This window comes from Podarcis cretensis, assembly GCF_951804945.1.
Source record: "Podarcis cretensis genome assembly, chromosome: 7".
Lineage (NCBI taxonomy): Eukaryota > Metazoa > Chordata > Lepidosauria > Squamata > Lacertidae > Podarcis > Podarcis cretensis.
This window is the reverse complement of record NC_137176.1, coordinates 28,591,843-28,606,375: the sequence shown is the minus strand read 5'-3', so window position 1 is coordinate 28,606,375 and position 14,533 is coordinate 28,591,843. Positions and strand designations below refer to the sequence as shown.

Genomic DNA, 14,533 nt, shown 5'->3' with positions numbered 1-14,533 from the left:
AGCCTCTGCAATTAAAAGTGGAAGGTGCGGAAAAAGCTAATAAAGGTACAAGCAGAATGGGAGAGGCATGATTTACAGTGACACCAAGGTTCCAGCAAAAATGTAGAGGGTAAATTTATGGGATTAGGCTAAATAGGAGATCACCAAAATAAAATAAAAATTTGCTTCCCCCTGAAGGTTTGAGGCAGGGTGTCGCCATCGTGGCAAAGGTGCGTACATGCTATATACTTTTCAGCAGTGGCGCTTCTGTGAGGGTTGCACTCCTTACATTTGCCATTTTCTCCTCAGGACTGAGCTTGGGGAAAACCATTCCACATCTTTGGGGCAGAAACCAGCTGTGCATTGTACTGATTGGCCAGAGACCTTTGATGTCATGATGCATGAAGCTTTGATGCCCTCAACTCATTCCCCAAAAGCAGGATGTTAGCCATCCTGAGCCTGGTTTCGGCCAGGGAGGGCAGGATACAAATAAAAGTTTATTAATTATTATTTTTATTATTTCCTGTTTGGTTTACCAGAGAGTAACAAAGCCAGGAACGTTCATTCATGAGCTTCAGACAGTCTAGATTCAGCAGACACTGAGATCAGCATATGTCATTTTATCTGTGCTGACATCATAAAACAAACATTTGCCCTTGATGACAGCATGACTCTCTGTGAGCAACAGAACCTCTAAATAATAAGTGCAAATACAGTTTATGCCCTATGGGTCCAGCTTTGTCCTATATTCCATCAGTTGCATTACTCAGAAATGTGCAAGTACATGTGGCTCAGTAGCACAGACAAAATAAACATGGATGTGCATGATCAATAAATGATTTGCCTCTCATTTCAGGCAGATGCATGGTCTACATTTAAAGCATATTCAACGCACATTTAAAGGGCGTGACTTTCTCCAAAGAATCCTGGGACCTGTAACTTGTTAAGGGCACTACAAATAGTAGTTTTGTGAATGGGGGAACTATAGTTCCCAGGATTACTGGGGGAGGGGGGAGTAATGCACTTTGAATACAGTTTAAATGTATGGTGTGCATCTGCCCATAGGAAGCCAACATAGACAGGGTGACTGTACTTAAGTGTTGCATCAAAAAGAAGGTATCTATTTCTGCTTCTGTACTGGGGATCTCCATGAAAATCAAAAGGGTCTTAATAACAGAGCCTTAAGGATAAAACCACCTGCTTGCAAAGTCCTGACTGGCTTGCCCCTGATCCTGTTTTTTGGGTCTGAGCTCAGCTCTAAAGTGTGTACATATTGATTAAAAAAGTGAAATATATCTGAGCACATGTGGCTTCTTTTCCAGCACTACTGTGTAAACACAGCAGCCATTCCACACTGAAAAAGAATAGCTACGCTAGCAGACATCCTTCATTCCAGGAAGACTTGAGCCTTCTTCCCCCATCAGCACCTCTGATTTTGGAAATTAAGCAGCAGGCCCCACCCTAGCCTCAAATTCAACACTGGTAGTACAGCAGCTGCAGTTGGTACAGCTGCTTTTCTTTCCCACTGCCCTTTGGCCCTCTCTGGGGCAGAAGATGTGCCATGAAAGGCTTAAGGGCCAACCACACAAGATGATCAGATATTTGGGAGTTTTCTTTCCCATTTTAAAGCAGCTGTGCTGGATTTTGATCCGAGCAATGATGCCCTTTGCCATTTCCCATATCAAAACCTTCCACTCTGAAATATTTATTTTAAAAATGGGGGGGGGGGGATATAGACATGGTATAGGTACCTGCATTCCCCCCTCTGTTTCAGAGCAATTCATGATTTTTGGGAGTGTAATTTACATCAGGGAAATGGGTTAAGTACTCAGAGCCACTTCTTCAGTCAAAACTGAAGCCCCTTGAAGCAGCTTTAAATTAAGCAAGTGAAAAACAACATCACTGAAGATCTAATCGTGGATCTTCTGTGTCTGGTGAGGTCTGGCCATCAGGAAATTTTCCTGGAACAGGGTAAGGGTTCCTCAGTCACTTAGATGAATTTCACACTGAAATCCCACCCCTGGATTCATACTGACTTTCCAGAGGTGCTTTCTGAGTTCAGTCAGCCTGCGAGAGCAGCCACACCCCAGGAATGGCTTTGAGTGGCCTGCTATCTTCTGGAGAAGAAAATGCTAAAGAGTAAAACCTACATAAATCCAGAGTGCCTTGTATGCCTTCTTCCAGCAACTCCTGCAGCCAAGCCGGTGCCAAACATATTGCCCTGCTTTCCTTTGGACCACATCAGCAAGGTCAAGAGAGGAGTCTTGTCTCCTGGGCAGCCCATACACATTGCCCAGGTTTGCGCCCCTAGGAAGTCACTTTGGTGCTGCTAACACAGTGGTTTGACTTGCCCCGTGGGAGGGCACTCCTTTTTCTCTTGAGATAGATGGATGCTAACAACAAAAAGTCTGTTTATGTTGGTGAGATACTGGCCGAGCAGGATATAAAATTAAGCATTTAATAAAGGACCTTGTATATTGTGACCTTGTATACTGTTCATTCTTTCATGTAATTTAAAGTGAGAGGAATTGCTCAGGAAAGTATGGGGTAGGTAAATGTAAAATTAAACCAATCAGTGCTTGTTCACTTGTACCTTTCATCTTCCTTCTCCCTGAGGGTGTCTGAATAGTCACTCCGACTCATCTTGCAGGTTTCCAAGTTATAGTATGTGTTGATGCTCAGCCTGAAGCAGAGGCAAGGCAGATGATCCCTCCATTCCATAGAGATGTGCCAACTTTTTTGACCACAAGGTACTCCTGTATCCTTAATAGCTGCATCGCAGGGAGACGTTTGATGGCTCTGCCTCTGTGGATCACAGTTTGGGAACTCTGCTTTTACATCATAGGAAGCTGGATTCCAACAGGTCAAGCTATTAGGGTGCAACCTCAACCCCTGGCTGGCAGTGGTGGAGCTTGATGGAGCACAGCAGGCCTTGCCACACCTACAGCCCCAGCACTTGTACAGGTCAAGGCAGACTGTGGAGGGACAGGAAAAAATGCCCTGTTGCTGCACTAACTCCCAGGCTGACACAGTGAGGAGACATGGAACAGACTCACTGTCATTGTAGGATGGCATCAGGATCTGTCAAGAATCCACCAAGACCTTTGGTGCCTGAACTGCCAGTAAGAAAGCCACTGGCAGTAGTTTCTCCCCACTGTTAGGGCAGGCTCATTGGGGTGCTCCTTGGTGTCAGGGCTTCCCTACCTATGGTAGAGCTCCCCTGCCACCAAATGCTTGTGGGGCTGGAGAAAACTGAGCAGAGGCACCTCCTCTCCATCCAAATCCCTTTGGTACAGCAGATCAGGGGTCATGTAGTTCAATATTGTCTACTCTCCAGGGTTTCAGGCAGTGTTTTTTCCACATCAAATCACCTTACCTATCCAGTCCTTTTAACAAGATATGGCAAGATAGAACCCAGGACGTTTTGCATGCAAAGTACGTACACTCCCATGCTCCCCCTTTGTCTTGCTTCAATGCTTCCTGGTTGTTATATGAAGAGCATTGCTCCCATTTCCTCTGCTCATCCTCAGTGTGCTCATTCTTAACTATTCCCCAGACCCTGGATCGTGTCTGTCCAATAAACAAGGTTGCTAAAGTTTCATTTATTTTGGGGGGTGATTTATAACCCACTCTTCATTAAAATTAATCCGAGAGTGGAGTACAATATAATGCATTAATAAAAAAGCAATCTTTTAAAAATAAACTCAAACCACAGTGACAACAATAAATCAAAGTTGCATCGCAGCGCCAGAGAGCAACAAAACATCTCCTCCAGTCAACTTAGCCAAAAGCCTCAGTAAATGACAGTAGCTTTTTCAGACAGTTAAAACCCATCAATGTTGGCGTCAACCAAATCAGTGAAGGTGTTACACAACTGGAGTGCCATTGCAGAGAATTCCATCTCGCGTGTCACCACCATCCGCAAATGCAACACAGCTGAGAGGGAGTCTTCCCTTTATCTCAAGGATGAGGCTGATGTAAAGGGGAGTAGGTGGTGGCAGCCTAGTAAATACCTAGGTCTTAAGCTTTTAGTTGTGCCTTTAGTGGGAGACCAACATGCATAGACTGAATATCCGAGCAAAGTTGTTGGTAGCATGGAGATAAGTGGTGGGGAGAGTTTCACCTGCTAATTGTGGGTGTGTCGAGCTGTTGCTAAAAGCAAAAGGGCAGGGCCAAGTGGGGGAATTGCAACCCTCACAGTGTCATTTGTGTGTTCTGTTCAGCACCTGCAAACACTGGTACTGGTAAGAGGCTGGGGAAAGGTGGCACCAGTAGGTGCCTGCTTGCTGATGCTATCACATCTCATCTTTAAAATGAAATCTTCCCAAGGCACTTGGCTCAGGCACTTGGCATTTCAGGTTGGTGAGGTGAGGATCTCATAACCAACTCACATTCAGATGATTTCATGGAGAGGCCCATGGCAGCAATGATCATACCTGACAACACATATTGTGAGCAGAGCACCCAGCAGGGTTTGGAGGGAAGAAAGATGGGAGAGAGCAGTTTTTTATATGGTCGACAATAAAATCAAACCATTGGTCCTAATATTCTGTGCTCATGCAAAAGGACCAAAAGTCCCATGGGCACTCTTGCATATTGACCACCAGACAGAATAGTACAGAGAATTTACAGTATATTTTTTTGAAAATGAAGTGTTTGCAATTAGTTCCATTCTTTGAAAAATGTGTTTAAAGACCCAGGCTTTCTCTGGTCAATAGTGGGAGTAGCTGTAATCCAAATGAGTAATATATATGTGAGTCTGCAAACAGAAAGATGTGTTAGGGATTCCTTTGATGCACCCATGAAGTAGTCTGCTTAATCTCTTCTGCCTCGGCACTGCCTGCTCTCTGTGACCTTTCCTACATAAACACAGGAGAGCCTGAGAATGAGATTAAAACCATAGCACATTCTAGTTAACAGTCTCAAATCAAGACACGGTGGCTACTCAGAAACCTGAAATTCAGGGTGATGTTTCATGGGGTGAATTGGGGATCAGTTTCTGCTGTCAAAATGAAAAATAGGAGTTGGGGAATCAGAGCATGACCGGACCTAGACACAGTTTTCACAGACTGAAAGGAGCAATTAGCTATACAAATAGGTAGCTGGTAAAAAGACAAGAGTTTTGTGCCACTTTAAAGACTAAAATATTTATTATGGCTGAAGTTTTCAGATGCTAGAGTCCCACTTTATCTAGACCACCTGCCGGTAAGCTCCACTAAAGACAACTGGACTTACTTCTGAGTAGACATGTCCAGGACTGCATTGCAGATCTGTTAGTCATTAAGGTGACAGAACACACCCTTTTACTCTCTGCCTTTAGTTTCTTCCAAGCTCTCTTCTTAGGGCTGCTCCATAACATAATTTTAAAAAACATCCAACACATATTTAAAGCACAAAGACGTCTTCCAAAGAATCCTGGGAACTGTAGTTCCCCCTCAGAGAGCAACAATTTCCAGTACCCTTAACAAACTACAGTTCCCAGTTTGTTTTATACATTTTTATTCAAGAAGTTTGCCTTCGTCTAGGCCTAATCCACACCATATTTTTAAAGCACTCTTATCGCACTAACAGACATGACTTCTCCATAGAATCCTGTGAACGGTGAGCTGGGATGGGATGGGGGGGAAGGTTGCAATTTTGTAAAGCTGACAGGCTGTAAAATGTACAAGCTAGAGAGAGGGTCAGAGCTATGGCTGATTAAAAAAATAAGAATAAAAATCCAGGGCTGCAGCTATGGGAGAAGCAGGATGCTCTTGGAGTGCTAATGCTGTGAGCACCTCCATCGTGGGCTCAGGTTGTATATCTGTGTAAATAAACCAGCTATCATAACAACACCACAGTCTCCTCATTTTCCAAGAGGAAACACGAAAACTGGATAAGCGCACCTAGAACCCCTGTAACATCACCCCGACAGCTCGAAGATTGGGGTAGCATGCAACAGCATACACTAATCTCACAACAGCCTTTTGATAGCAGCACCCAGCTTTTGACAAAACGGGTTGCTGCAATCTATTTAGCATAATGTGACTTGTGCAGAACTAACTTCCTAGTTTGCTCCAGTTGTTTTAGAACAATAACAAACACTGATTGTGCCCATACTTCATTCTTGACAAATGACACTTTTTAAAATTTGATGCATTTGGGCTTGCAAAAGACCTTGGTGCTGTTTCCTACGCCTGCCTCACCTACTGGGCTCTGTGTCAATGTGGGAGTAGCATCCCACACGCCCATATTTACTGCAGTCACCAATTTTCCCCAACACAGATTAAGGTCTTACTGTGTCGGCCTCAGCCACAAACAAGTACATAAAAGCTAGCTGTTGCTGCACTTTCAAGGAAACAGCTTTTGCTGTCATTTGGCTCCCCTGTCGAGAAATGAACAGGCATCCATTTAGATGTGTGATAAAAAACCTAATGTGTAGATTTCCTGCTATAATAGGCTTGTTTATTACTTATGGAGAACTATAAACTTTATTTATGGGGACAACATGTTCATGTAGCAAACATCAAGAATGGTGGTTGTTCACGGAAAGCCCACACTTTCAAATCTCTCTCCTAGGACTGCTTGACATGTTGCACGTCAAACAGCATGTGCTTTTGTCACCAGTAGGGAACGGAAGCCAAATCCAGATGCCTGGTAGGTGCACTTGTTAGAAACATAGGTATGGAAACAGGCCTGCTGGCATTTTATTGAAACAAGTAAAATGGCTTACTTTTTAGAAATGTTATTTTTACAGTTCTATACATTTAAATCAGGAAGATCGTAAGAAAAACAAGCATGTTAGCTATATTTGGTGGCAACATAACAATCTGCATTAAGAATACGGACTAACTGTTTAGTAACTCAGTTCTTTACATATGTCTAAGGTGCAGAAAATGTCTGGGGAATAAAAATATTCCCAGAAGTGGCACCCCATCTGTGGAATAATCTGCCCTAAGGAAGAACCCACTTGGCAGTCTTTGGGTGCTATGCGCAGACCTTTATATTTTCCCCAAACCTCCTTAAACCTTAGTTTTAAATCAAAGACCTGTTCAATCTATTTATTGCTGTTGTTGAAAGGTTTTGTTCTTGCTATACAGTCATACCTTGGATCCTGAACGCCTTGCAAGTCGAACATTTTGGCTCCCGAATGTTGCAAACCCGGAAGTAAGTGTTACAGTTTGTGAACGTTTTTTTGGAACCCGAACGTCCAACGCAACTTGTGTGGCTTCCAATTGGCTGCAGGAGGCCACACCTTGGTTTCCAAATGTTTTGAAACCCAGACTTCCGGAATGGATTCCGTTCCACTTCCAAGGTACCACTATACTTATTTTCTGCTTGATATATATTTGTGCTTTCTTTTATGGTTAAGTCACTCAGATAATTTTGTTATTGGGCGGCATATATTGTTATGTGCAATAACTTCATAAGTACACAGTGGTTTCCAAACCTAGCTATGGTGCATGTGAGTGCTTTTCATAAATCAAAGTCTTTGCAAGCCACATAAGGAGTGTGGTGTGGGATACACCTTCCACGGGTGCTCAGGCTGCCTTACCTGCTCATCCAGTGTTGCCCAAAAGCAGTTAGGCGGCAACTTTCATTTCAGCAATTAACATAGCTGGGGGCACGCCTAGGCCTGGAGCTCTGCACAGTTTTGGGTGATTCTGATGAGTATGTGGCTAAAGCATTGCAGAGGGGAAACCTATTACTAACATGATATTCCTGCAAGCTCACGTTATGGTGACTTTTGCAACCCAGGAGTTTGAAACAGCCTTTCTAAGCCTGGGATGGTGACTATAAAACAAGGAGGAGGAGCCTATGGCTTTGCAGATGCCTGTTGAACTATAGATCCCATCATCCTTGTTCATTGGCCATGGTGGCTGGGAGATGGAATCCAGCAACACAAATATTAATAATAATAATGCATTGTATTATGCAACATTGCTTACAAAAACGCATGCGTTAGTCAAAACTGCGTGCAAAAAAAAGTGTATAATAGACATCTGCACTAAAACGCTGTCAAGTTTTGATAAGGGTTTTTATTATTATCACAAATTGTTGTGAAACTGCAGAGGACTGAATTCAAGGCAGGGGAAACCAGAAACTCGGAGAAACAAACTTTGGCAGATCCATCCATCCCTATTAAGAGCTGTATTGCACCAGCTCCTTCCGTTGCAATCAGAAAAAGTCAATGAATAAATGAACAGAGACTGTCAGGTATCTTTTCACAACAAATGGAGTGTGTGTGTTTGTGTATTCTTTGTAGAACTGACAGGTCTTGGCAAATCTCAAAACACTGAACAGTTGGATCCCAAATACATTCCAGTAGATGCTTCCATACTGGGGGTTGTAGTCACCTAATACTGTAACATGAATGGACTTGTTAATTTTAATGAGTCTACTCTGAGTAAAAATTTGTTTGAATAGAATTCCTAGGTGGAATTCTTCCACTTATGGTTATATATTTGGGATGAAATTTGCCAGATTAGTGTAAAGCCACCTTTGCTAATTATGAAAACGTTCAGTTTATATCACCCAAGTACGGAGCTACACCAAAGCGTTGATGGAAAAATAGGTTTCACTTTATATAGGAATACATTTCCCTCCCTCAGACTTGCCTGTGCCTGTCTGAAGAAACTAACAACCCGCTGGGAACACGAAGATCTGGAAAGCGGTCCAAGATCGTAGCTCACACCCAGATCTGAGGGAGTCAGAAAACATTTCGGAATACTCGCTGGTTCCAGTGGACCACCTACAGTCTACTGGTTGCTGGGGGTATTGCGAACCAATACTGGACCCTGGGCTGATCCAGCAAAGCGCTTACGTCCTTCAGGAAGAGTTCATACTCAGGATGACTTAGTCCCAATTAGTTACCAGTATGCTTTTACGTATTGAGACTGGTAGGGCACAAAACGGAGGGGCCAATTGTAGGTGCAGCCAGAGCCAATGACAGGCAAAGCTGTCTAATGCTAGTTTTGCCCAGTCCTCTCTACTGAGTTCTATAGTGGCAAAGGCTGAGACTTAGAAGGAGGAACCTGATAACCAGTGCCACCTCCTGGATTGAAGGCAGGTAAGAAGGCAGAAATGTGGAGGCCACTAAGGGCAGACTGGGGCTTGTTGGAGCACTACTTCACTTGCCAGAGCAGGCTAGTCTCTACTGTTTGCTCTTGTGTAATCCTGAGTGTGCTATGTCAGCTAAAGAGGAAAACACCTTAGCCTCCATTTCTAACTTTCAGAATGGAGCTGAGCAAAGACAAGGTTTTCATACACACACAGCCAAACAGGATATAGCTAGATGTTGTTTAATCACAAAAGGAGTGTGGCAAAGGTGAAGCATCTCTCTCTCTCTCTCTCTCTCTTTTTTTACAAGTCCACTTTTTCTACACTTGCGGCTACAGAGTCCACTCCATGTGAGAAAAAGAGGAGGGAGGTACACATAATCTTACTATCTCGGCAGATACGCCTGCTAGTTGAGACAAGAGATCTAATTCCTCTGATTCAGTTCCAACATCCTCTCTTGCCTATCGTGTAAGGAATGTGATGATTCTTCAGTTTCTCACATGGAGGGAACAGTTTATTAGACAATCTCAGTGTTCCACCAGAGTACAGTGGTACCTCGGGTTAAGAACTTAATTCGTTCTGGAGGTCCGTTCTTAACCTGAAACTGTTCTTAACCTGAGGTACCACTTTAGCTAATGGGGCCTCCCGCTGCCACCACACAATTTCTGTTCTCATCCTGAAGCAAAGTTCTTAACTCAAGGTACTATTTCTGGGTTAGCTGAAGCGTCTGTAACCTGAAGTGTCTGTAACCAGAGGTACCACTGTATTCCTTTGAAAGAAATATGAGGAGGGAAATTACTGAACAGCTTAACCGGTGCTATTTTTCTAGGAAAAGAGGTGCCAGGGCTCACCATGAACTTCTCCCTTGTTCTCCTAAAGTGGCACTGACTCCCACCTGAGAGGTGCCAGAGCTGAGCTCCTGTGAGCTCCGGCTGAAGAAAGGAAAAAGCCCTCAGCTTAACAATGACTCCCCACTAATAATGCAATCCTATGAATATCTACTCAGAAATCAGTTACACCAAGTTCAGTGGGTCTTACTCCCATATAAGGTATACAGTGGGGATCCAGGGCTCTCTGTCTGAGTGGTTGATGGAGTGGGGCATTTGAGTGTATGTAGAACAGAGGCAGACAACATGGTAGCCTTCCAGATTTTGCGGCCTACACCTCCCATAAGCCTCAGCCAGCATGGCCAGTAGCAAGAGATGGTTGGAGTTGTAGCCCAAAACATCTGGAAGGCATCATGTTGGCTAAACATGGTGTAGAAACTAGTGTATTGTACAAAGGTCAATTTTGCATTTGTTGCTCTGTCCACCTTTGCCTCTGACTATGCTCACCCCTGGCATGTGGCCCTTGGAAAGGAAATACAACCCTTGGGCTGAAAAATATTTCCCAACTGTAGTGTACAAGATCACAGCCTAACACTGTATTTATATGCTTCTAAGCCCCACTGCAAGGGATGCGGGTGGCCTGTGGGTTAAACCACAGAGCCTAGGACTTGCTGATCAGAAGGTCGGCGGTTCGAATCCCCGCGATGGGGTGAGCTCCCGTTGCTCGGTCCCTACTCCTGCCAACCTAGCAGTTCGAAAGCATGTCCAAGTGCAAGTAGATAAATAGGTACCACTCCGGCGAGAAGGTAAACGGCGTTTCTGTGTGCTGCTCTGGTTCGCCAGAAGCGGCTTAGTCATGCTGGCCACATGACCCGGCTGTACGCCGGCTCCCTCAGCCAATAAAGCGAGATGAGCGCCACAACCCCAGAGTCGGCCACGACTGGACCTAATGGTCAGGGGTCCCTTTTAAGCCCCACTGCATTGGCCGTGGGTCTTGAAGTCCCAGGTCAAGTGAGTAGAGGACTGCAACCTGGATCCCCCCCCCACAACACAGGGTTAGGGCTGTCATCTTTGGCAGTGTCTCTGCTCCTTGGGGTTCAACAGCAAGTCTAACAAACAGAAATGTAGAGGTGCCACCTGCTATGTTTCTGTGACCCTGGCTGCTATTAAAGGTGCAGCAGCCATAAAGAAAGAGATGACAAACAAATGAAGCGGTCTTATTTCCAGTCTACAAAACTTGGACTTTGTATTGTGTTTGGCAGAAGTTGAATGAAGAAAGGAAGTCATAAAGGGTACGTGTCCTCTGGTGAGAGTTGCCACCTTTTCCTGACAGGGCCCCTGAGCACAACAAACACAAATTGAGCAGTTCTCCCTGACAAGAGAAATTAGGTAGGTGAAAGTTTTCTTGTCCTAGAGATACTAGCGGCAGTGCCCGGTGCTGGCTGGGAATTCATAGAAACCAACAAATATTGTGATTTTTAAATGGATAATGCAGTTTGTGAGTTTGGATCTGTCACATCAAAGTCATGTTTCGATCCACCATCTTGATTCAAAATGACAGCCGATGTCCAAATGCCATTGAAGACTACTGCCCCTACCTCAGGAACCATCGTGCTGAGTTTTGGTGATGATATCCCATTAGGCGTCTAAACTCATAGAGTACAGATGGGCAGACAAACCAATTCTCAAAATATATAGTTGACAGCAAAGAGATAAATCTACCTGCTGAAGTTATGCCACCCATACAAATGTTGTAGGCATAAGAGCCATGCTGGGAGCAAAAATATCACAACATTTCCTCAGGCTTGGGAGAGGCACATGTAGCTCAGAGGCTGCAGCTTCTCAAATTGCTCCAACATCACTAATTTTAGAAATGAACCAATGATCTGCTCACACTTTCATTTTTATTCTCTTCCTCCAGAGAGAGGTATCGTCTGAAAATATTAACCTATCCTGACATTCATGAGTATTCATTTCTATTCTTTACTGTTATTTAAATTGCAAAAGTCAGGTCTTCTTAAGACCAGCCCTTTTCATAAACCAAAAGAAACAGGACAGAAGACCTGAGAGAGAGAGAGAAAGGAGAAGACAGAAGACCTGAGAGAGAGAAATGAGAGGGGCAAACAGATGTTCATCACATATGCATAGATCAATGGAAAAAATAACTCAGCCAAAGCATGTGCTGTCATTGCCGTGGGGCAACAGCTTTTTCATATGCCAACAAATAACTTACTTTTTGTCCTGTTTTTATAATCTCTGCAGTTAGTTGCCAACTGTCATGGGATGGTGTGAGCCTTGCAATGTCTTAGGCTAAAAAATAAAAAAATAAAAAAAGGATGAGGAATTAACACATTATATATATGAAATATCCAACAGGTATCAGTACCATTGCAACTCTGCTTATTTTGGAGTATTGCTTTGCTTCTCGTGCCTGCTTCCTCTATAAGTAAAAGGTGGCTTTAAATCAAACCATTGAAGTCTATGAGTATTAAAATGCGGCCTTCCAGAAACCAGGTAACCAATTTCAAGCGGCACATCCTAATACATTCATTTGGAAAGTATAAAGTACCGTATTTTTCGCTCTATAACACGCACCCGACCATAACACGCACGTAGTTTTTAGAGGGGGAAAATCTGTAGGCATGCCACCCGTAGGCATTCCCTCCATAACACGCACAGACATTTCCCCTTACTTTCTAGGAGGAAAAAAGTGAGTGTTATGGTGCAAAAAATACGGTAATTGGTTGACAATGTCCAGGAGGTCACCAGCCTTTCTTGGCAATGGGTGCATTAGGGATTTTGAAGACACCAGTCCCAAATGGGCTGGTGCAAGGATATGCTATAACATAAAATGGCTTCTGTGGGGATGTGGAATAACACCAAGCGGCTGCCACATAAGAGCAGAAAGAGAGAGGGGGCCACAAAACTGTGAAAGCATCCCCAGCCAGTGAGCCAGAGTCACAGAGAACCTCTCCTCGTTCCAAACAGACGGGATGGTGGGTGCTGAATTTTGGCATCCATTGAAATGTGGGCCTGTTTATGGGGCCATGTTCGATGTTGAGCCAGCGCAAACAAGAACCGAGCAGAAAAAGCAAACAGTCTCCCATACGTTGTGAGTGACCAAGGGGCTATTTAGTGAGACCTTTTTGTAGGCACTGGTGGGCACACTGTTGCTTGCATGGTGCGGCACTGGCAACATGGAGAAATACGTGAACTGGCCTAGGTTTTTAAAGTTGCCGTCAACCGTTTTGGAGCTGGGCCATGTGACACAAGAGGATAGCTGTCGCAGGACCCCAGACTCTAATGCTGGAAGGAAGGTGTTGAAACTTTTGACTGATTTAAAGTCTGGCCTACGCAGTAAACAATAGAGAATCATGTCAGCCACATCAGGAGAGCATAGAAATGCAGGCAAGGGGGTTAGCAAAGATGCAGAGCATGAGGCAACACAGCCGCCATCTTGTTATGGTACCTCAGGGCTCTTGCAAGTAGAGGCAACAATTCTGGGTGAAGGCCGAATAAAATAGCTATTGAATCCTGCTGTTAGATTAGTAGTAGCGGATACTGTACTAATTAATAAGGAAACTGTAATCAAGAAAAATAAAATAAAAAATAAAACAAAATACTAAGCCTGAAATCTTAAAACACACTAGGGTGTAAGCCCTATTAAATAAGGTGGGGCAAATGGTTATATATTCTTTTCCTTTCTTTCTACAAAGGACGTGCCATGTCAAATGTTTTTTACATTAAAAGTAACCCTCTTTTATGCCCTCCTTATTTGGTACCTTTTTATATATTATTTTTCAAAAAACTTACTAATCTCAGTACCTATTTCTAGTCCTTTTTGTCCTATGAGGATGAAGTTGAGGCTCCCTCTAGAGGCTGTGAAAAGTATAGCTGATAATTAAAATGTCTTCTCCCAAGCATGGCTTGTAGGGGTGGGTCACTTTCCCCCTCATTCGCTAGCCTAGTTTTTGTGCTTGGCTGCAGCAAAGGAACAGATCGCTCTGTCCCTCTTCCTGCAGCAGCCCCAGCAGGCTTGGTTTCTGTGCCGACAGCTGAGGAAACTTTATGTTTCTCCTCTGCCAGTGCAGAAACGCAAAGCAGGCTAGCAGAGAAAAACAGCAAACCACCCCTCTTTTCTTTGCCCACAGTATTTCCATGCCAGCCTGGTTGGAGGGAACTTTATACTCCCTTCATGGCCAATATACAAATCAGGCAGTTTTCCTGAAGTGGGATAGAGAGAACTATTCCTCTTCCACCAGACCTACTTATCTAGAGGACATTCCATATACAGTGATACCTCGGGTTATAGATGCTTCAGGTTACAGACTCCGCTAACCCAAAAATAATACAGTACCAATAATACAGTTAAGAACTTTACCTCAGGATGGGAACAGAAATTGAGCAGCGGCGGCGCGGTGGCAGCAGGAGGCCCCATTAGCTAAAGTGGTACCTCAGGTTAAGAAGAGTTTCAGGTTAAGAACAGACCTCCAGAACAAATTAAGTTCTTAACCCGAGGTACCACTGTACTCCTCTGCAATTCATTCCCTGTAGCCTATGACAATCAGGTAAATTGTTAAAAAGTTGTGGTTGCTGAGGTGAAGTGGAAGAGTGAATAAAAACCTGGTTTAATTCTAAGAGGGGGCTGAACATTCAAATGATGCAAACTGGTTGCAACGCTGTGTACA

General features: G+C 43.9%; 1 long non-coding RNA gene across 1 annotated transcript; it reads right to left on the bottom strand.

The window, feature by feature from the left end:
* Positions 1 to 10,621: 10,621 nt before the first annotated feature.
* Positions 10,622 to 14,108, bottom strand: LOC307220966. Its single transcript, XR_013841231.1, has 3 exons — positions 13,655 to 14,108; positions 12,079 to 12,155; positions 10,622 to 11,217 (listed from the first exon to the last, which is right to left on the bottom strand). It is a non-coding gene; the product is annotated as an uncharacterized lncRNA (long non-coding RNA).
* Between the last annotated feature and the right edge of the window lie 425 nt (positions 14,109 to 14,533).